The sequence below is a fragment of the Ursus arctos genome, unplaced genomic scaffold (genome assembly GCF_023065955.2).
Source record: "Ursus arctos isolate Adak ecotype North America unplaced genomic scaffold, UrsArc2.0 scaffold_20, whole genome shotgun sequence".
Lineage (NCBI taxonomy): Eukaryota > Metazoa > Chordata > Mammalia > Carnivora > Ursidae > Ursus > Ursus arctos.
In genome coordinates, this window is record NW_026622875.1 from 4,636,254 (window position 1) to 4,659,348 (window position 23,095).

The 23,095-nt window shown below is 42.2% G+C and overlaps 2 protein-coding genes across 3 annotated transcripts in view; one reads left to right on the plus strand and one right to left on the minus strand.

Annotated features, from left to right (window-relative positions):
* OTOL1 (otolin 1) overlaps window positions 1-23,095 on the minus strand; it is a 197,276-nt gene that overhangs the window by 85,512 nt on the left and 88,669 nt on the right. Inside the window, exon 13 of one of the 2 annotated variants that reach the window (XM_057316067.1) lies at window positions 23,012-23,092. The gene's annotated coding sequence lies outside the window, so the exon portion shown is untranslated. Of the gene's footprint in view, window positions 1-18,483; window positions 23,093-23,095 lie in introns of those variants that run through there. The other variant, XR_008960687.1, reaches the window with a different exon arrangement.
* SPTSSB (serine palmitoyltransferase small subunit B) overlaps window positions 7,492-23,095 on the plus strand; it is a 31,136-nt gene continuing 15,532 nt past the window's right edge. Inside the window, exons 1-2 of the mRNA XM_026497426.4 lie at window positions 7,492-11,406; window positions 21,379-21,475. The gene's annotated coding sequence lies outside the window, so the exon portion shown is untranslated. The remainder of the gene's footprint in view (window positions 11,407-21,378; window positions 21,476-23,095) is intronic.

The following is a 23,095-nucleotide window of genomic DNA, read 5'->3' on the forward strand; positions in this document are numbered from 1 at the left end:
ATTTTATGGACCTTTAAAATAATTTGAATATAGTGGCATTAAAAATGTTCCACCCACATAGGCCCCAGGTCTATTTCGTGGCCTTCATTAAAATGTTTCCCTTTCCTAAAAAAATAAAATAAAATAAAATAAAATAAAATAAAATGTTTCCCTTTCCTTTATTTCATTGGTTAAATTCTCAAACAATTTTTTTTTAAAGATTTTATTTATTCATTTGACACAGAGAGACAGCCAGCAAGAGAGGGAACACAGCAGGGGGAGTGGGAGAGGAAGAAGCAGGCTCCCAGCAGGGAGCCTGATGCGGGGCTCCATCCCAGAACGCCAGGATCACGCCCTGAGCTGAAGGCAGACGCTTAACGGCTGAGCCACCCAGGCGCCCCAAAATTCTCAAACAATTAATAAGATAATAGCTATGTGGCCAAGAGCAGTTCAACTCCCATCTTCACCTGCAAGTTCTTTTGTGTTTCACTCCCATCTCAGAAGCTCCCTGTCCCTCTACTTACATTTTCCTACAGAGAAGAAATCACCGATTTTAACCTGGCTTCCTTGAGGAAGACTTTCTGGAGTACTAGGTCTTCTCTTTTTTAACCTTTTACAATTGAAAATTTCTTCATCTTGGGTCCAACAGCCATCATCATTCATCAAGGTCAGACCTGAAAGCTATCAGTCAGTCATGGCAATTCCTCCTAGGTCACAATGTCTCATACCCTTGTTGACAGACACTGCTCTTATTTATTTATTTATTTATTTACTTACTTACTTATTTATTTTAAGTAGGCTCCATACCCAGCAAGCAGCCCAATGCTGGGCTCGAACTCATGACCGTGAGCTCAAGACTTGAGCCAAGATCAAAAGTGGGACATCTCACTAACTGAGCCACCCAGGTGCCCCTGACAGGCATTTCTCTTTATGCACCTCCTGTTTCCATCATCACAACTTTCAGTAGGCCTCCTTTCCTCTTTCTTTCTTTCTTTCTTTCTTTCTTTCTTTCTTTCTTTCTTTCTTTCTCTTTCTTTTCTTCCTTCCTTCCTTCCTTCCTTCCTTCCTTCCTTCCTTCCTTCCTTTCTGTTTAACTTATTTGAGAGAGAGAGAGTGAGAGAGAAAGAAAGCATGAGCAGGGGGAGGGGCAGAGGGAGAAGCAGGCTTCCCGCTGAGCAGGGAGCCCCACGTGCCAGCTCTGAGGATCCTGAGATCAGGATCCCATTGGAAGGCAGATGCTCCGACGACCGAGCCACCCAGGCACCCCTCCCCTTTCTGATGAGATTGTGTGATCAATAATATCTAGCCAGGTCTAGCACTCGCCTCTTGCTTCATTTCGTTGCCTCACCTTGACAGCATCTTCCTGGTTTGTAAGTGTTCTCTGTGAATGCTAGATAGCCTGTTCTCCTTTCAGTTACAGGAATTTATTTTTATTATTATAATTTTTTTATTTTTTGTTTCAAGTTCTTATTTGAATCCCAGTTGGTTAACATAGAGTGTAATGTTAGTTTCAGGAGTAGAATTTAGTGATTCGTCACTTACATATAACACTCAGTGCTTATCACAAGTGCCCTCCTTAATACCCATCACCCATTTAGTGGCAGTAATTTAATACCTGTGTTATCCCATGATGCACTTCTCTACTGGATGCTCAACCAAACACTCACCTGGATGCACGAGTCGAAAGCCTGAGGAGGCACAACATTCTAGGAAGCGGCAACTCGTAAAAGAGATTCCCCAGCTCGAAGCACTAGCAGAAAAGAGAGTCTAGAAGATTTGCTGTATGTTTAACTCCATCTATGGTAGTCAGACTTTAACTTTTATTAAGTCAAGAGTGTTGTATCTTCACATCAATGAGTCACTGAAATGTGGCATGGAGATAACTCTAAGCCTTTTCTCACTTTTCTAATTTAGAAGCTCAAAAAAGAAATACATCATCCAAGTGAAACCCTTCTTTTAGCCCTAAAGGAGCTGGATGATATGAGAATATACATTTTTAATGTAATTCAGTAAAAATCGTGTAGTGCTGTCCTCCTTTCCCCCTGATCTTGTCCATGTGCTTCCTGGTTTACAAGCTTTCAGAATTAATACAGTACTGGCAGGAAATGTTGAATTGTGCTCTCATTCTATATTTCACATGGACTGAGTATCTTTAGCCAAGCCAATTAACCTTCTTGGCCCTCATATATCATCATTAGTTAACTTTCTTAAAGTAAGTCAGACAGGAGGAGATACCTCTTATTTAGCTTTTTTGTTCTAATTGAGTCTTCAACTGACTGGATGAGGCCCACCCACTTTGGGGAGGGCAATCTGCTTTACTCAGTCTACAGATTCTAATAATAATCTCATGTAGAAACACTCTCATGGACACATTCATAATAATGTTTGAACACATTTCTGGGGAGCCCTGACCCAGTCAAGTTGACACACAACATTTATCATCACAGTGGCCAATATCTTTTGAATGATCCAACCATTTTACTTTGGATTTTGACATGTAACCAACTCTCCACCCAGAACAAACTTACTTTGCCTGTCTTTTGCTAAGGGATGCATTGCTTTTTTTTTTTTTTTTTTTTTTTTTAAGGCTTTGGATTTAGCAACAATCTTCTCTGACTTCTTTTCTTATCCTTAATTAGTCGGAGTAAGACTCCTCAGCTGTAATTAATAGCTGTGTAATGAGAAAGGGAGAACTCCAGCCCCATCATTGCCCATTCCCCATTGAGTGAATTGTCACCCATCTTCAACAAAACATCTTCCTCTGACTCTTATGTACTATGAAAATTCATAGCTGCTCTAGCATTGTGACATTTTTCGGTGGAGAATTTGGCATTCGTCATAAAGGTATTATTTTAATTACCATCAAATGTAACTTTTGGACAGGTTGCTGTTAAGGATAAAAAGAACAAACAAATCCAGAGTGAAAATAAGAAATAAGAAAATACGGCAACAAGAAAAATCAGATGTCAAGAGTAAACAACAACAGGAAAAGAAGCTCATGGAAACACAATGGCAACTGGAAAGTAGCCAGGGTCCTTTTTTTGGGCAGTCTGTCCCAGTCTTCAATATTTGATCTAGTGACCTAGTGACCTGTATTTTAAATTTATATGATAGCTTTATGGGAGGCATCAGGGGAATTTGGTGAAGCATCTCACAAACCACATAATAATCACCTAAGAAATTCTGCCCAGCAAGACTAGATTTTTTAGAATCAGGCAGGTCACAACATGCCATTGCCTGTGTAAATTAAAACAGAATCTTACCATAAATAGCAACCAAAATTTATATTGATCTCCATCATTTTATTTTTTTTAAATGGCTGTCAAAGCTTTCACCTATCATCTTTTAAAAGCAGCATTATTGAGATATAATTCACATACAACTCGTTCATTTATAAAATACGTTCAATGGTTTTTAGTATGTTCACAGAGTTGTGCAACCATTAGCACTATCTAATTCCAGAATATTTTCATGACCCCAAAAAGACATCCCATATTCATTAGCAGTTACTTTCTATTCCCCTACCCCCACTTCTGCCCTAACCTTAGACTTGAATTGAAAAATCAACTTATTTATTTATTTTATTTTAAGTAGGCTCCACACCCAATGTGGGGCTTGAACTCATGACCCTGAGGTCAAGAATTCCACACTCTACCAAGTAAGCCAGCCAGGTGCCCCAAAACTCAACTCTTCTGAGTCTGAAGTCTGCCATCTTTTGGACTAGAATTTACACCATTGGCACTCCTGGGTCTCCAGCTTGCCAACTGCAGGTCTTGAGACTTGCCAACCTCCATACTAAGGTGAACCAATTCCTTATAAACTCTCTCCTTCCCTCCTGCCCCACTCCCCTGTTTCTGTTTTGCTCTCACTCTCTGTCCATAATTGGTTTTATTTCTCTGGAGAACCCTAATACAGCCACTTTAGACCAATCTGTATTTCAGACATTGAGAGTTCTGTCATTATTTTTTTTTAAGATTTTGCTTATTTATTTATTTGAGAGTGAGAGTGAGAAAGCACAAGAAGGGGGGAGCAGCTGGGGGAGAGGGAGAAGCAGGCTCCTCGCTGGGCAGGGAGCCCAAAGCAGGGCTTGATCCCAGGACCCTGGGATCATGACCTGAGCTGAAAGCAGATGCTTAACCAACTGAGCCACCCAGGTGCCCCGAGAGTTCTGTCATTATTATCCTTAACTGATTAATCAATCAATTTCTCATAAAATAGGAAGCTATCATCTTTAAGCTAATTTCTACTTTTAAAACCTGAGTTATTTTCCTATTTTTTGTCAACTACTATTTTAGTAAAAGTCTTTTAAACAGATGCAGAAGTGAAGAGTTCTGTGTCTGAATATGTGATACTGAATTAAAGTATGTTTTCTGTCGGTCTGGAATATTAGGGAACAACTGGTTTCCCTGAAAAGGGGGTTCATAGAAAACACAGTTGAGTAAGTCATAGTTGGCACAAAAGGGGAGGGAAGGAGGAAGACAGGGAGAGAGAAAGGGAAGGATGGAGGGAAGGGAGAAGACAGGGAGAGAGAAAGGGAAGGATGGAGGGAAGGGAGAAGACAGGGAGAGAGAAAGGGAAGGATGGAGGGAAGGGAGAAGACAGGGAGAGAGAAAGGGAAGGATGGAGGGAAGGGAGAAGACAGGGAGAGAGAAAGGGAAGGATGGAGGGAAGGGAGAAGAAAGAGTGACCAATTATATTCCTAAATGTCTAGTTTAAAGCTGTATATGTTACAAAGGATTTTAATAAGCAGAAGAGATATATTAAGCATTTTCTAAGGGTGTATACTTAGCTAACTGCTTTATATGCATTATAATCTCATTGAACTCTCAAAACGATAGTAAGGAACACTTATGAGACATTTAGCGCCAGGCACACTTCTGAGTGCTTTTTGTATATTAACTTAAGTAACTTAACATGTTTATTATCCTTTGTGGCAGATGAGGAAATTGAGGTTTTGGAGAAGGTTAAGTAAGTTGTCCTCATTCACAAGTTAAGTGGTCATGGATTTAAATATGGGAGGTCTGGCTCCAATATCTGTTTTCTTAGCCAGCACAACACAGCCACCTTTTTTGAGAAAAGTGATATATGAGCAGTCAGGAAAGATTGTTTACAGTGAACCAACAGAGCACAGGACGAATGACAGGTGTGGACGTCCGAGCGAATGACAGGTGTGGACGTCCAAGCGAATGACAGGTGTGGACGTCCGAGCGAATGACAGGTGTGGACGTCCGAGCGAATGACAGGTGTGGACGTCCGAGCGAATGACAGGTTTGGACGTTCGAGCGAATGACAGGTGTGGACGTCCGAGCGAATGACAGGTGTGGACGTCCGAGCGAATGACAGGTTTGGACATCCGAGCAAATGACAGGTGTGGACGTCCGACTCTTGAAGTTGTGTCACTTTACAAGAGTAACAACCTCTCTGATTCTTGGTTTACCATCTATAAAAATGAGATAAAAGCTCCTACCCTGCAAAGTTTGGCAAGACAAATAGATGATATATGGAAACCTTGGTAGTCACAGTTCAATAAATTATACTCATATCAACATTATTATCTTTATCACTGTTGTTATTATTATTATTATTCTTTTCAAGCTTGACATAGAGCTCAAAGACCCAAGCCATACAACTTTCTGGTTGGTTGATTTGTTTGTTTTCAACCTAACGGTTCTAATTAATGAAGAAAATAAAATTCTATGTTGATAGAGGGACACTGAAACAGAACGACTGATGGTAATGGAGGATATCAGGTGCATCTTTATAATAACATAACCAGGAAGGGAAAAAATGTTTTCCATTTAACAGAAAAATAGAATTACCCACTTACTCAGAAAAAACAAGGATAAATATAAAATTACTAATGAGGTTCCTTATACTGACCAGAAGGAAATAGAGATGGGTGCTTTTAGTTAATTAACATTTTCCAGTAATTTATGCAAGTTCCTGGATTTGATCGTGATACGGTTCTGGAGACATTAGCTGGCTTAGCCAAAGGTGCCGAGCTGCTGCAAAGCTAGTTGGTGACTCAGTAAAGACTAGTGCATGTCAGTTTCACAAACCTTTAGAATTCTACTGAGTGTTATAAATTATGAGTTCTACTCTGGGAGACCAAGAGTATTTTGTGTCATCATAAAAATAAGTAGTGCTAACCTAACAATGGTTTTTAAAAACAAGGGTTAAGGGGGCGCCTGGATGACTCAGTCAGTTAAGCCTCTGACTTTGGCTCAGGTCATGATCTCAGAGTCCTGGAATCAAGCCCTGCCTGGAGCCCTGCCTGAGCCTCACCTGGAGCCCTGCCTCAAGCTCAAGCCCCCCATTGGGCTCCACACTCAGCAGAGACTGCTTATCCCTCTCCCTCTGCTCCTTCCCTCCACCCCCAGCCTCACACCTCACCCCCAAGCTGGCTCCATTCTCTCCATCTCAAATAAATAAATAAATCTTTGAAAAAAAATTTAAAAATTTAAAAAATAAAAGTAAGGGTAAATCTGCACATTGTGAAAGCAAACCAGAAAGAAGTCAATATAATTTGTCTCAAATTTCTGTTTTTGCTTTTAAATACCCTTGTTACTGGGTTTCTCACTTTTTCTCCTCCTGATAAAATGAACATAAGAGAATAAGAGTTGATAAAGAGAGATGTTGCTGATATAGTTAGTTGAGGCTTTATTCTTTTCTCTTGATTTCATTGGCTTTCATTGTCTTCTTTGTCTTGTCCAAATAGCTGTAGATACATATTGGGTAGTGTATGTAAAGACAGTGTTTGAGGCTGCTTTAGAATAGATGCTGCCTAGAATCTTTTGTTAAACTGGTCTTACAGGGGCTCTGGGGGTTTCTGTACTGTTCTTCGGGGGTCTCTTTATTGCTAAGGATATTAGCTATTAATTGCTATCCTTTTAAGGGCAAGAATTGTGCCTATTATGATACATCTCATATTTGTTGACAATTAATGGGACAGTCGCATTAGTTCCTTAATGAAATACTGCTTTTCCAATTTTTACTGACTCTTGTCATTAATATGATCTGTATTCTAATATTAAAACTGAGACTGTTTAAGGGTTAGGGTCTTCCCACAATGAAAGATTTCAGCCTAAGCATATATGTATCTGTGAAACTGGAATCAGTGAGCTGGCAAACCTCACTGCTAAAGCATAGCCCCATAGGAACTTAATAACTGTATTAAGAAGGAAGGGAGGGAGGGAGGGAGGGAAGGAGGGAAGGAGGGAAGGAGGGAAGGACAGACAGGCAGGTGGGCAATCCTGCTTTTGCCATGCAGTTTATAAGAGAGGGGCTGAGTTAATTTTCAATTCAGAGGGGTCTTTCTAAAGTATTCCAAAAGTGCTCAGTCATGATGCTTGGATTTCAGAATGCTAAAGAGTCATGGAGAAGGTGACTGAGTCACTGAAAGAAAGGGAAGGAACATAGAGTTCCGCTAACAAAATAGGAGAAATGTCAAAATACAGAATAGAAGTTCCTGAATGATGGGTATTTAGAGAAGGCAGAATGGAGGAAGGGAAGGGAAGGGAAGGGAAGGGAAGGGAAGGGAAGGGAAGGGAAGGGAAGGGAAGGGAAGGGGAAAAGCAAGGGGGGAGGGAGACGGAGAACTATATAAGTACTTTGTAATGGTAAATTGTAAATGGTTCTTCTTCAGAAGAACCCAATGAAGTCAGTATTATTCCCACTTTGCAGATGAGATACTAGATAATTTGTCTCAGACTACAGTTTGTTAGTAGAAAACCAGGGATTTGAACCCAGGGCTATTTGTCCCAAAGTCCATAACTCTTTTTTTTTTTTTTAAGATTTTATTTATTTATGTGACAGAGAGACAGCCAGCGAGAGAGGGAACACAAGCAGGGGGAGTGGGAGAGGAAGAAGCAGGCTCCCAGCGGAAGAGCCCTATGTGGGACTCGATCCCGGAATACCGGGATCACGCCCTGAGCCGAAGGCAGACGCTTAATGACTGCACCACCCAGGAGCCCCCAAAGTCCGTAACTCTTTCTACCACGCGACCCTGGTTAAGTTTGGAAGCTTGAGAAAACTCACATTTCAAACTGTTCATTTTGCTCCCCCAGGAGTAAGGCCATTCTCAGCAGATGCGTCACTGACAGCCGGTTATTTTAAGTGGATTCTCACATCGGGTCCTTTCTCCTTCCTGGTAGGCTGAACTCCACACACAGTCCACAGACGGTGCAGCTTTTACAAAGTGATCCCATTACTTCTCTGTAATATTTGTCCCCCAACTTCTCAGGTTACCCAAGGGAATATACTCTTTTACTTCTTTTAACTCTTACTACTTCTAAAAGATTTCTACTTCAGCAAGCCCGTGTGCTTTAGGTCTTCGCCAGCTGCTTTATGACTATGACAACAAAAGGCCCGGTTCAAAATGTTCAGTTGATACAATTATCATTACTTCCAATTCTCATACTATTACATTCTAAACAATTCTGCCTGGTTCTTTAAATCGTATTCCCCTTTCCACAAGCTGTGGTGTGTCTTAACCATTTCTTATCCCACAGTTTGTAGTTAGCATGAAGGGACAATCCTCTTCATGGTGAAAGAACATCATTTGAGACTTTTTTTTTTCAAAAAAAAAATCCTCCTTCTCTGTGGTTATATACCATCTTTCCTTCCTAATGTTACTTGTGTCTTGTGTCTTTGTTCCTTGACTTTTTTCAATGAATAAGTTTTTTCTTTTATTGATCAATTCTCTGGATTTTTACTTTTTTATTTCATTAATTTCTGCTTTAATCTTTACTAGTTAATGTAATTCTTTCACAATTTTTTTCTAAGTTTCTTGCTTTGTACATTATTTTGCAATGAATACATTTAAGGTTTATGATTTCCGCTTTTCTATACTCTCCTGATTTGGTTATGTAGGATTTTTTCTTCTGTTTCTAAAGATTTTATAATTTCTCATTTGTTCTTCTCTTTAATCTAGATTTAAAGCATTTTTAAATTTCCAGTTGTATATCAATGAGAAGGAATTTTTCTTGTTAAAAATTTTTTTGGTTAATGTTATCCTCAGTGTGCTTCAATAGATGATGTTGTCTTTATGATTTGCCTTTTAAAAATGTGATCATTATTTTATGACCTAGTTAAGTTTTGAGAATGTTCTATGTTAGAAAAAAACATCTATTTTCCAGTTGGAGCTGGAAAGATACACCTATCTTTTATCTGTGTGTGGTTATATTGCACATACATCACTTCAGATCCTTTTTAATAGTCTGGACGCTTCTGCCAAATGTACCAGTTTCTCCCAAACTCCAGTTGAAGTCACTGCAAGGTCTCACATCCACTCCACAAACCTCTGGCACGGAGAAGTGAGGCCTGTGTCTGTACTTCCGCAAATGTACAATCCCAGGGCGACTGTCAAGATCTAGTAAGAAAACTAGATAACGAGTAATGAGACTTAAAAACAAGTGCAATAGTACTGGCCCTACCACACGACGGGCTTGGTGACCCTGGACAAGTCCCTTTTCAGGTTTTCTATTTCCTCGTCTATTTCCACACCTCAGTGGTGTGGTCTTACTTGCTCTGCCGAAATCACAAGGTTTGTCAGGACAAGCAGCGAGATAAGGAATGTGAACAACACAAAGTGATAATGAAATAAAAAAAAAAAATACTAGCCGTGGTTGCTAATATTTCGAAACAGTTCCAGAGAAGGAAAAGATAACGATGTAAAAACTGGCCAGTACAGGCTCCGACGTGCTCAGTTCCCAGGGGCTCCCTACGCCGGCCCCAACCACCGTCAGCTTCCTCTGGGGACGCACTCCCTCCCAAGAACGTAAGTCTCCCTCTCCGTGGCACCCGCAGCTTGGAACCTGCTGGAAGAGTGTTGTGAAGACGAGCAGAAACCTGCCCGCAGCTCAAATTCGCGCTTCAGCGCCATCAGCCCGGGCCGAGCATGTGCGGCGCCTCCTCCTTCGGCGGTGAGGGCTGACTGGCAGCTGTCGCCCAAACGCTCGTGAATCAGGAGGCTCTGGGCCCCGGACGCCCCCGGGTCTTGGGCAGAGAGTCCCAGGTGCGGAGCTAGCGGGGCTGGGATCCTCAAGGGCCTCTGCGCTCGCAGCCAGCAGCCGCCACGTGAATCTAAGCACCCGCCCTCGGTTGAGAAGGGATCGATGGTGTTCTGGCTGCGGGTTTCCAGGGAAGATGCTCCTCGCGGGCCCGCGCCGCCTCGGGAAGATCACTGAGAGCGGAGCGCGAGCGCTGGGCACGCCGGCCCCGGAACCGCGGGAGCCCGCGCCGCGCGCGTCTGCACCGCCGAGCTGCCTCCCAGCCCGCTTTCCCCAGTTTGCTTTCCTGCCGCAGGCCGGGCCCGAATTAATTCTCTTCACTTGTGAGTGAGCGCACACAAGTTCCCCGGGCACGATCCTTCCATCTGTTTCCCCGGGGGAGCCCAGTTTTTCCACGATTAACCTCCCAGCCATGGGGCGGAGGGAAGTGGCAGGATGGAGGGAGTGGGGCGGGGAGAGGCGTTCTTGCGCGTTCAAAGGCACCAAAATTAGCTGCCGACGCTAAATGGGTTTACTTTCTTCGATTTTTAACAAACAAATGCAGGGGGATGCCTGCTCGGCCGACTGCCGCCCCGGCCCGGAGCCCTGGGCTCACTTCGCAGCCTGCTGCCGAGTTTCACACCGCAGTCCTGCTCAGCATCCGCCGAGCTTCGCCCCCTTGCCCAAGTCTGCAGATGGATGGATGCGGGGCGCAGGCTTCCCCTGGTCGGGTTAACGCTGGCTCAGGCTAAAGCCCCAAAGCTCCCACCTCGCGCCTCCTGTTTATCTGCCCGCCCCCACCACCACTACCAAAGGACGTGCCCCTCTGGTAGTGTCGGGGCTCCCAGCCCAAGCGAGGGGGAGGACACCTCCCTATCCCCTCCTCCCCATCCCCGCCGCGGCTCGGGGTTTTACTGCAGCAGCCGGAGGTGACAGCGACGCCTTAGCCTCCTCCGTTGCTCTCAGAGCCCCGGCTTCCCCTGCATCCGGAAAGCGCCCCCTCCTGAGAGGCTGGTCCCTGGAGAAGTGCTAACGAGCTGCAGAAAACCAAATTTAAAAATGTAGAAGTCGTTGGGCTGCATTCCTCCGAGGACGAGCCTGATCGCCCAGGACAGAGAGTGGCAGCGTGTGGGAAGTTGGGACCGTAGAGCAAGGGGGGAGGGGAGTGGTGCAGCCGGCATTCTCTTCTGGAAGGAATCGCTGGGAGCAGTGCGGTTGGACACAAGTTTGCGTGGGAGTGTTTTCCTTTTGTCAATAATTAATCACCGGAATCGGTCTGGCAGAATTGGAGTTTTAGCAATAGTGCAGAGGGCGGGGCCGAACACCTAACTCCAGGAGGCTCTGAGGCGCCCGGCGCAGTGGGAAGCTCGCAGCAGCTGGGGAGGAGCCAAAGCTTGGGTGCTCACCTAAGCCGCAGGGAGATACACCCAACCGGGAGGTAAGCATCTTCCAAAATATACGCTTGAACGCTAAAGTAGCTTTAGTAGGTTAGAATTCCTGTCTCTATAGGGGAAAAATTAATCCTAGTTTTAATGCAATTTATCAGTTTATTATTTAACTGCATTAAAATTTTAAGAATTGAATGGGTTTTTCCATTTGCCTTAGTAACACAGTTGCCTTTCTAACATAGTTAGAAACTAAGAGGTTTCACTCAACAGAAGCCAAACTTTATTCCCAAAACTTTCCCAGCCAAAAGAAGAGAAAATCACTTTGTGAATTACTTTCGTATTTATCTTTGTGTAGTTCAGTAACTATTCAGGGAAATATCTTTGGGGGTGCTGGGTTTCATTCTTAAATATTCTAGTTTTATGTTCTTATATAATACTTTTTGCCCCTAAAGCTACTTTAGGTGATAGTACACACAAGTCAACTGCCCAGAAAGTGAAGAATTTCCATCAAGGAATACATTTTAACATTTTCTCATGATTATTGAGCAGTATGTATTTTCTCAAGGATGCTTATGTGATCATTCATAAGTAACCAGACTTCCAAACCGCAGGAGAAGGGAATAGTTAACTTTGCCACGGGGGTGGGGATGTGAGGAATGGAAAGAAGAGGGTTTTAGATATGAGCAGAGAGGTTCTATGTCTGTTTCAACTAAAGTGACATTCAACTGGTTGGTAATTAACATAGATGAGTTCAGCCCCTGAGTCAATAAGGAATTTGAAGAATTGTTAAATGTAAATCTTAGCCCTAAAACTACAAATAAGTTCATCAGGGAAATTGGGAAAGTTGTTTTTCTAAAAGACATAGTGGTGTGGTTGTTCTTTTCAATTAATTAAGAAATATATGGTCATTTTGCCTGTGAACTTTTTAGATTACTGCATAAAACTAATGAGGTTTTAATAACTGGATTTTCACATTTTAATCATTCTTGTGCTTTCAAAAACAGGGATCATTTTGGTAACTTTCAATGGCTTTGATGGCTCTGTACATAGATTACTAGGGCAGTAATAATCTCTCATATGAAATGCACTGTCACCCTCATTATTCAAATATTTCTATTCAGTCATTTAATAACAATAAATTAAGAGTAGTTTGTCAAACCAAATGCATGAGCATTCTAGAATTTGACTGGATATAAAGTGAAAAGTCAACCAGGTCTCAACTTCAATCAGTTTTCTTAATCCACTGTTTAGAAATTTACAAAATTTACTTTTGTAAAAACTGTCCTTCATAATTCTGTATCTACTATGTCAGCATAAACTTTTTTACCATCAAGTATACAAAATACAACATTTGCATTAAAAATTATCCAAATGGAACTCAACTTCCAGAATGGTTGTATAAGGAGCTCCATGAACCCATTCCGTAGTAAAACAACCACTGGTGAAAATTACAGATAAACTACTTAGTCTCTGGAAATTGTTCAGAGGAAATACAACAAATGAAGAAAACTTTACTCAAGACAAACTACTGCAATTCAGTAAGAACAGCAAGAGTGTGAGGCATTTCAGTCCCAACCCACTTCCCTAACCCCTTCCAGCTAGTGGGTGGTGCTCCATTCCAGGTGGCTGCAGCCAAGAACACAGGGCTCCCTCTCAACTTAGATCCTAGTCTAGGACTATGGTATAACCCTGGGAAAAGTAAGCAACAGGTCTCAGGCTCTTCCTCCAACTACCCCCATTCTTAAGGCATATGAAGAAAAATTCAACATCTAAAAGACAAATAAGCCATTCAAAAATGGGCAAGGGAATCGAAGAGACGTTTCTCCAAAGAAGATGTACAAACAGCCAATCAACACATGAAAATGTACTTACTAGCAGTAGTCATTAAGGAAATGAAGATCAAAAGTGTAAGATACTATTTCACACCAACCAAAATGGCCCTAATAAAAAAGACAGATAATAACACTTGTTGGAAAGGAGGTAGAGAAATTGGAATCATCTTACACTGGTAGTGGGAATATAAAATGGTGAGTTGCTGTGGCAGGGGCCCTGGGTGGTGGCTCAGTTGGTTACATGTCCAACTCAATTTCAGCTCAGGTCATGATCTCAGGGTCCTGGGATGGAGCCCCGAATAGGTCTCCAAGTCAGCAGGGAGTCTGCTATAGACTCTCTCCCTCTACCTCTGCCCCTCCCCCTGCTCACAGTCACTCTTTCCCTCAAAAAAAATAAATAAATCTTAAAAAAAAAAAGTTGAACACAGAGTTACCATATACCCCAGCCATCCCACTTCTAGCTCTATATCCAAGAGAATGAGAATGTATGTCTATGTACACAAATGTATGACTGGTACACAAATGTTCACACCAGCATTACTCACAATAGCCAAAAAGTGAGAACAATCTAGGTGGTCACTTACTGATAAATGGAGAGATAAAATGTGATACAGGGTAGAAAAATGGAATATTATTCAACAACAAAAAGGAAGGAAGTATTTACAGCAGGGATGAACCCTGAAAGATGATGCTAAGTGGAGGAAGAACATACATTGCACAGCTCCACGTATGTAACAGCCACCACAGGCAAACCTATAGAGACAGAAAAGGTTCAGTTGGGCAGCAATGGGGAGTGACTGCTAAAGGGTACAGGTGTCCTTCTGGGGTCATGAAAATGGTCTAAAATTGACTGGTGATGTTTATATCACTGTGAGTATACTAAAGACCATTGAATTGTGTACTTTAAATGGCTGATTTCTATCAATAGAGCTGGTTTTTAAAAATAAATTAGCCACGATATTAAAAAAAGATGGATTTAGAACTTGGAGTTCATGAATCCCCATATACCACTAGACTAATGGTTTACATGAGGCTTAAAAAAAATTTTTTTTAAAGATTTTATTTATTCATTTGTCAGAGACACAGAGAGAGAACACAAGCAGGAGTGTGAGAGGGAGAAGCAGGCTCCCCTGCCCCAAGCAAGGAGCCTGACATGGGACTCGATCCCAGAACCCTGGGACCATGACCCGAGCCGAAGGCAGACACTTCACCAACTGAGCCACCCAGGTGTCCCTACAAGAGGTTTTCCCCCAAGGGCCACATTGAAATATATGAAATATGGGGTGCCTGGGTGGCTCACTCGTTAAGCATCTGCCTTCGGCTCAGGGCGTGGTCCCAGCGTTCTGGGATCGAGCCCCACATCAGACTCCTCTGCTGGGAGCCTGCTTCTTCCTCTCCCACTCCCCCTGCTTGTGTTCCCTCTCTCGCTGGCTGTCTCTCTCTCTGTCAAATAAATAAATAAAATCTTTGAAATATATGAAATAATTAAGAGTGGCACAGGTGTTACATAGCTATGTGATTTGACATGTTACACACCCAGCCGAGCTGTCTTCTGTTTAGAAATAAGTCAAATGTAGGCACACAGGGTGGCTCAGTTGGTTAAGTGTCCGACTCTTGATTTCGGCTCAGGTCATGATCTCAGGGTCTTGAGATCAAGCCCCGAGTCAGGCTTGTGCTGGGCATGGAGCCTGCATAAGATTCTCTCTCCCTCTTCCTCTGTCCCCCCCAATGCCCACCCACCCCCACATAAACTCTCTCTCTCTCTCTCTCTCTCTCTCACCATAAATAAATAGGGAAAGTAGTCAAGTGTCATTACTGTAGTCTTATAGAGTTATAGAGAATTGGCTTGTAAATGCCCTATCTTTTTGGACTCACCAACTTGCTATATTAATTTAAGCCCAGTGAGACCAGTTGTTCCTCCCACTTCTAGATAACTCTTGTCCTTTATCAGTTCTTCGGGTCCGTTGCTGAAAGAGGTCACACTGAGTGAGAGAAGGAGGTTACTTAAATCTCAGCCAAAAGTGAACTTTGTCTGCCACTCAGATTAGCCCAGTTTCACTCCCACTAGACTGGCCCCAGAAGCAGGAGTCTTGGGGGAAGGGAAGAGCTGCAGCAGCCACTGTGGTCTTCAGAACACACTGACATGTCCTGCTGGAAAGCGTCTCCTGGGATTAGGACAGTCTCAAATACAAGAGAAGCTCTCAAAAAATTCAGAAATTCCTCTAGTCACCTTTATGTTTTGAGTTCCCATAAACTGCCTGATTCTGTACTAAGAACCATGGAATTGGATGATAGTGCTTTGTCCAGAAATAAGAATATAAAATTAGTGCGTCTCTGAGTTCCAGGTGCTGGTAAGCAGCACCTAAACTTGCTGCTAGAAACAGTTAGGAGTACACGGAGCCGAGACATACCCTTAGCTTTAGGGATTCAGGTAAGTCTGCCTGCACCAGGAAAACTCAAGACTTTCTATTCTCAGCAGCACAGGTATATCCTTCCATGTGCATGTTTAGAAGAGCATAGCATGGTGATGAAAATGAGTTCCATGTGGCTTTTGACCATCAAAGCTTTTGTAAAGGTCCTATTGTCATATTTTATCCAATTAGAAGATTTATACAAAATAATTTTAAATGTCCAACCAGTTGTCTATAAATTAAATACATGTAAAAAAAACTTGATCACAGTTATTATTTATTAATATTGCTGTGATCGGGATTAATAATTCATTTATCCAACAGATATTTATTGTGCCCCTATCCTGTGTCAGAACAGCTCTAGGCCCTGAAGGAGTAATAAAATAAGCTCCTTTGAGGAGCTTCAATTCTGGAGGGGACATCAGCCATTTAAAGAACGATTAAAAAATAATTATTATAATAAGTGAATACTTATTGGTGTATGACAGGAGAGAGGGGCTCTGGAGAAAAGCTAAGCAAGGAAGGAAATGAGGCACAGTTTTCAACTGTGGCATCAAGCGAGGAAGTAAAACGATGCAATTAGATGATGTAAAGATTGTGTACGAACCTGGCCACGTGTCTCTGAGATGGACCTTGAGGATTACTAGCTCCAGGCTAACTTCTCCCCTTGGGAGTCTTGGTTTCCCCTTCCCTCTCCCCTTCCTTTCTGAGGAAAATATTAGTCTTAACACAGGTGCGAGGAAGACATAGCTTAATACCTGCTCCAAAGAAGTATGACCCAAATAAAACACCGCCTCACGATGACAAAATTCTTGTTGAGGGAAATCATTAGCCCGGGGTTTCGGTTTTCTTTTGCCTTTCCCTCTTGCTTTGCCCTGGATTCTTGTAGTCTGTCAGAGTGGTCAATAATTAAGAACTGCTTTCCCAGAGTTAGCATTGTTTTTGGAGTGAGAGGGTGGAGGAGAGGATGAGGGGAAGAAAAATTTCCAGGTCATCTTGGAAAGGTAAAGGGAGAACAGAGCTTTCAGAACTGGAGAACAGAGCATGGAATCCCACAGATCACCCGAAAAAGGAGGGGGAGAAGCAACTAGAGTCCCCGCTTTCCTGGACTGTCTCAGAATCAAGGCCCCCGTTTTAATAGACACCTGAGGACACATTGTTCTAGGAAAAGACCATGGGTGTGGCCTCTCTCCTGGAATAGAGCTTTTAGAAAATGGCTTAATAGGGAGGAGGGACTTGATGTTTTTAGTCAAAAAAAGAGCATTTATTTCAGGCTTAGAGGAGAAGCATTTAAGCATGTTCAGAGTCCAGTTAGAAATAAGTCAAAAGACTCCCTGTTATATCGGGGTTATCATGGAGTATTAGAATTCTAATTCATTTATTCCACAGATGTTAACTGAACTGTCACCATGTGCCAGATCTGGGGGGAGGGGAGGAACAACAGAGAGGAAGACCTTGTTTCAAAGACCTTTCTTTGTAGAGGTTACATTATATGCCTTTCGTTACAAAATAGTTGCAGCACACAGTGATGAGGATAAGTGATGATGACCTGCCTGTCCTGACACCCCCATCCAGACTGGGTTAGAGCCTCCTTCCATGCCCCAGAATACCCTATGCTTCCCTGTCATAGCACTTGTCACGCTGTGTGGGGGCACTAGCGAAACTGTCCTTTGTCCTCTCTAGAAAGTGTCTAGAGGAGAGTGACCGTGTCAGTCTTAGTCATAGTTTACATCTCTAGTACATGGTTGTTGTTTTTTTTAATTGAAGATTTATTGATTTATTTGGGAGAGAGAGAGCGTGAGGGAGGAGCATGGGGTGGGGGAGGGAGAGAATCTCAAGCGTGCTCGCGGGCGCCCCTCTCTAGCACATGTTTGGTGAATATTCGATTGGATGGATGGATGGATGGATGGATGGATGGATGGATGGATGGATGATTTGCCAGGTCAGGATCAAAGCTCCTTGCTTAGATAGGCAGTCTGACAGAGTGGTTAACAGGTGTGTACTCTGCTTTAGTTGTGAGACTCTGAGTCAGCTTTTAAATTTCCCAATGTCAGGGACCTGGGTGGCTCAGTCAGTTGAGCATCCAGTTCTTGATTTTGGCTCAGGTCATGATCTCAAGGTCCTGGGATCGAGCCCTTGCCTTGGGCTCTGCACTCAGCGGGGAGTCTGCTTCTCTTCCACTCTCTTTGTCCCCCCCTGCTTGCATTCTCTCTATCTTTCTCAAATAAATAAATCTTTAACAAATAAATAAATTTCCCAATGTCTCAGTTTCCTCATTTGTGAAGCGGTTATAGGAATAGCACCTCCACTATAGAGTTATTAAGTGAAATACAGAAGGTAAACATATAAGGCGGTTAGCAAAGTTCTGGGACATAAGTTGTTCAATAAATACTATCTGCTAGTATTACCAACAGGGAACGGCAGTTTCCTGGGGGGCAGTTTGCTATTCAAATATTGCATCCTTGCCCTTTGAGCTGCATTATAAGTTCAGAGGATGTCAATTAGGAATTCCACGCTAAAGTTATCATTTTGAATTCAAGCTCTCTGAAAGGATTAAAAAGAGAATTTGGGAATTAATATAAGTAGGATATTGAACAAGAAAATTAAACGGACTAGAAAAAGAAAGAAGGAAACGAGCTCAAGACAGCATGTCCAAAGCACCTTTTCCGGAGCAATGACAGCCTCTACGGCTCACACCCAGACCTCCCCTTTAGACGGCCAAAGTACCAGCTCATCCCTGTCCTGGAACACACTCGGGCCTCATCAAATGTCGTGCCCCTTAGGCATCAATAAATGTTCACTGATGCAGAAGAAAGAAAGTGAAAAGAAATTTATTTGAAGTTGAATCTTATCTAAACCTAAAAGTGTTATAGCATCTGTTTAATTTCTTTTGAAAATTGAATAATCCTCTTTTTGTGTGAGACTGTTGGTCAGAATTATCATAGTGGCTCCTCACAGGCAATTCCTTATTACCTTCTACATGAGACCAAACACCACCCTGTGATGAACATCTGGAAACCCAGCATCCTCACTGCTTCCCTCTACTTCTGGCAGACAGAATTCACATGGTCTATCTCCCCACTAGGGGGGAGTCTCATGGCTTTCATCTTCTCCTAAGGATAGTAAACTGCTTCCCCTTTACTAACTCATCAACTGGGAAGCCATTTTTAAGTAAAATTTGCTTAGAATCACTCCACTGATGGAAAAAACTAGGCCTAGAAAGAAGACATGACTGACCCCAATTCTTCGGTTACCAACTCTTTTTATTCCTCAAGGCTGTAGATACTTTCTCTACTCCACAAGGGAGATCTTGGTCCTTAAATTTTTAATAAGATGTTTTATTGCCTAAAATTTTAAACAAAGAAAAAAAGATCAATCAGGTTGGCCCAGTTCTGGTTTTGATGGGCAGGAAAATCAGGTTATAATTTAGGACAAAGGAGTTGTTCCACAGGTTTCCTCCATTTAGGAGAAAACAAACATTTGACACAAACACAAAAGAGGTAACATGGTACCCCTATGACCTTCGAGCGAATTCTTCCCCCTAGACTCACAGAAGTCACCATTTTACCCACTTACATCATATGTCTCTGAAGGGTTCAATAGAGTCACCTGAAAGGAATCTCTTAGGAGAAGAAATAAAATGCATGTAGGAAATAAGAGGAACAAATAATAATTGTGATAAAAGTTACCCTCTCTGAGCCCTTACTCAGACCAGGCACCATTAAGCCTCCTTTACCAACCAATGTTGTGCTGTATCATCTTCACAGAGACACAGAAATGATCATCTATGTGTAACTGACAACATAACCCATGTTCCCAAACGTTAAACAGCATCCCGAACACCACACAGAAGCCAACTCCAGCTTGCCGATGTCAAAATCCACACTTTCATTACAGCCCCCAACATTTAATAAAGCAAATCATTCTCCAGTGGGATATTGAATTCTATTGTAGAACTAGGATCTCAGATTTGATGAAATCGTAGTAATTTCTTCTTAAAACCTTCGTGCTGATTGCTAGCAACCCTCAGAAGGTGTCTGCTTGAACAGTTTCCCTAATGGAAATCTCACTACTTCAACTAGGCAACCGCTCTCCCTTTAGATAGCTCTTATTATTTAAAGTTTTCCCTGAGATTCACCTCTGAAAACAATAAATTCCAAGCCTTCACCTCCGTGACCACCTGTACCACCATTTAAAACCTTCCAGATCTTTTAAGACCTCTAAGACACGTTTCTCTCCTCAAATCTTCTCTCAACATTGTCCTTGAAAGCCTTCCAGACTTTTCTTTATTTAGCTTCCTTTGGATGTGCTCAACCTGCTGGAGTAACTACCTTTAACAGCTGGAAGAAGGGTGCTAATCAAAGCCAAGAGCCATAGCCCCCTTTTGTCCCCTGTGGCACAGGACTCCTATAAATATCTAAGAATACTGGCACTGGGGTCTGAATGTATCCTCCGCAGATCCATGTTGAATCTGAACCCCCAAAGAGATGGTATTAGGAGGTGGGGGCCTTCCGGAGGTACTTAGGTGATGAGGATGGAGCCCCCTCATGAATGGGATTCGTGTTCTTATAAAGGGGCTCCAGAGAGATCTCATGCCCCTCCCACCATGCGAGGACACAGTAGAAGGTGCTGGCTGTGCACCAGGAAGGGGGCCTTCACCAGAATGGTAGTGATGCCGGCACCTTGATCTTGGGCTTCTTAGTCTCTAGAACTGTAAGAAATAAATTACTATTGTTTACAAGCCACCCAGTTTGTGGTATTCTGTTATAACAGACCAAATGGACTGAGATAATTAGATCACCTATTTATTTGCCCAACATTTCACAACACTAATGGCTCATAATGATCTTAAGTCAAATTAAAGATTTTATATTTCCCCCAAAGTTTCACCACACTTGGAACTCTGCAATCTGTGAAGTCTTTTATAACTCCACCCTCTAACTTGGGCTTATCTACAAATTTGATCATGCGTAATTTCTATGATTTAATTCAGATGGACAAAAATGCTACCGTGGTCAGGACAAAATGCAGACCCGGGGGCCTCACCGCTAAAGACCCACCCCCCAACTTTATGATGCTTTACCGATTACGAAGCACTTTCACAAACATTTCATTTGATTCTTACAACTACCCTGTAAATCAGAGAGTATTATCATTCTATGTGAGGACAAAAATTCAGAAAGACTATCTGACTTGCCCAATGTGACAGCTAATAAATGACAAAACAGGAAAAAGGCTTAGGACTTCTGTTTCCAGTGCTTTTTCAAAAACAGGTTTTTAAATACAGTGGATTAACGTAGTCTCTTTTTCCTTTTTCTCCCCACCATGGATATCAAAAGAGACTAATTAAAATAAAAAAACATTTTCAAAAAAAAAAAAAAAACCCACCACATTTTCTACAAACAAAATCTCACTTAAAAGCCACCATATAAAGCAGATTAAAAGCTGGCTGTTCTGATGGAAACGAGGTGCAGGACTCTTAGGCTCCGTCTCTGTCCCATTGGGGCATCCCCTCAACACTGCTGTAGACGGCAACGTGGCACCCCGGGGTCCTCCAAGCACATTCGGAAGTCACTAGCCAATGGCATGTTTTCAAACTGTAACTTTCTCTGCAAACAATTTTAAAAATATGGCCAACTTGTCATACCTTGTTTTTGTAATACATTCTAGAATTTTGTGGGAGATCTCCATTTAAGTGGCTTAATAATCTTTTACATGGAACAGAATTGTTTTGAAGTTTGAAGGCAACTTTGGGTTAATTCAAATTTTTATTTCACAGATGAAGAAAGAGCAACCCAGAGAAGCGAAGTAACCCACACAGGACCATTCCACAGGGGCGCAAGGACAAGAACCCAGATCTGGACCCTCCCAGGCAGGTAAACTCTGCCGAGGATATCATGGAGCCTCACTTTTAGAAATCCGACCCTTTTGATGACAAGATGACACCTTTAACAGCATGGAGCTTCTGGTTCTCACTTAAGCAACCAACAAACATTATACCTTTGATATTATAATGACATTTAAGATAATACAAAGGAATAAAATGTGGCAATTAGCTTTAGTAATGAGGCCTTGAAACAGCGGTTCTTAGCTTACAGACATCACAGGCTCCTTTGAAGTGTGTGCAGAAAAATGTTTATGCAAAATTTGCAAACATCTCAAGGGGTTTCTAGATGCACCCCACCACCAAGTGCTTGGCCTCCAGGTTCAGAACCTCTGGCCAAGCCCAGTGCAAGTGCCAGGGTCAGGACTGCATAATGCCACCTCCTTTCGTATTTATGGGTCTGCTGTCCCTCATCTTTTATTTAAACGGAGCAGCATCTTATCCTGGAAGACCTTTGGTACAGAGAGTAGTAAATGTTTTAATAAGTATTTAATTAACCAGATGGGACAAATTGAGAAATATGATAAAATGAAAACATTTTTCTTTCAAAAGTGTTAGCAGTGAAAGTGGGGATGATCTGTGCTTATAATAGGACATTTCTTTTCTTTCTGTTTCTTTTATTTTTAAGAAAGGAAGAAAAGGAAATAAAATGAAAAAAACCTAGATTACCACTCATTGTCTGACCACTTTGATGAAATCTATGGAAAATAGGAAAAAGAGTAGGGGTGGGGACAAAAAGAAATAGATTTATCTTCTAAATTGATTGTTTCTTAACCCTTCCCTTTGCCACAACGTTTTAAGAGGTTTCTGGTTCTGAAATGGTTGGCAAAAATCTCTTCATTTTAAAGCAGTTTGGGAAGCTCCGATATTACTTTAAAGTTATTGATAATGAGGCCTGATTTTACTAATTCAAAACACTCAGTGGACACTTAGCATTTGTACAGCACTGTCAGAGGAGGCAAATAGATAGACCACCTGGAGAGAAAGAATCCCAGGACCGAATCCCACTGTTGTTTCTGCTTGGGCTTTTGGCAATAAGCAAGGTGCAAAAAGCTAGCGAACTTCAGTTTCCTTATCTTTAAAACGAAGTGATATATTTCTTGTCTCCTTGATGACAGCCACACCAGAACTGAATAAACGTACCAAAGAAGAGTATCTCTAAAAGTGGCCTCTAATGGAATAACCGACGAAGTTCAGATGCCTTGTCTGAAAGATGAACTCATTCTCCTTTAATCTGTACCTGCTACTCGCAGCTGAGGCAATGATTAGTAGTAGTAATAGACTGTGCAGTGTGGAGTAACGTAGTGTATAAAACAGTCTGTAGGCATCATAAGAGTTAATATTCATTCAGCTCTTCCTATGTATTATCGTAAATACCTTACACTTTTTAATCTTGCCAGAAACCTTATGAATGAAGTTCTGTTATGATTTCCAATTCCCACTTGAGGAAACTGAGTCAGAGCGGTTGAGTAACTTGGCCAGGGTCAAACGCAAACATGATGCAGGCCCAGAGCACATCACTACTCACCACACACACCGTCTCTCGGCGAGAGTCTCACCCAGCTTCACGTGTGGTCACTGTGAGACTTTTGTCCTCAGTTTCTTCATCCTT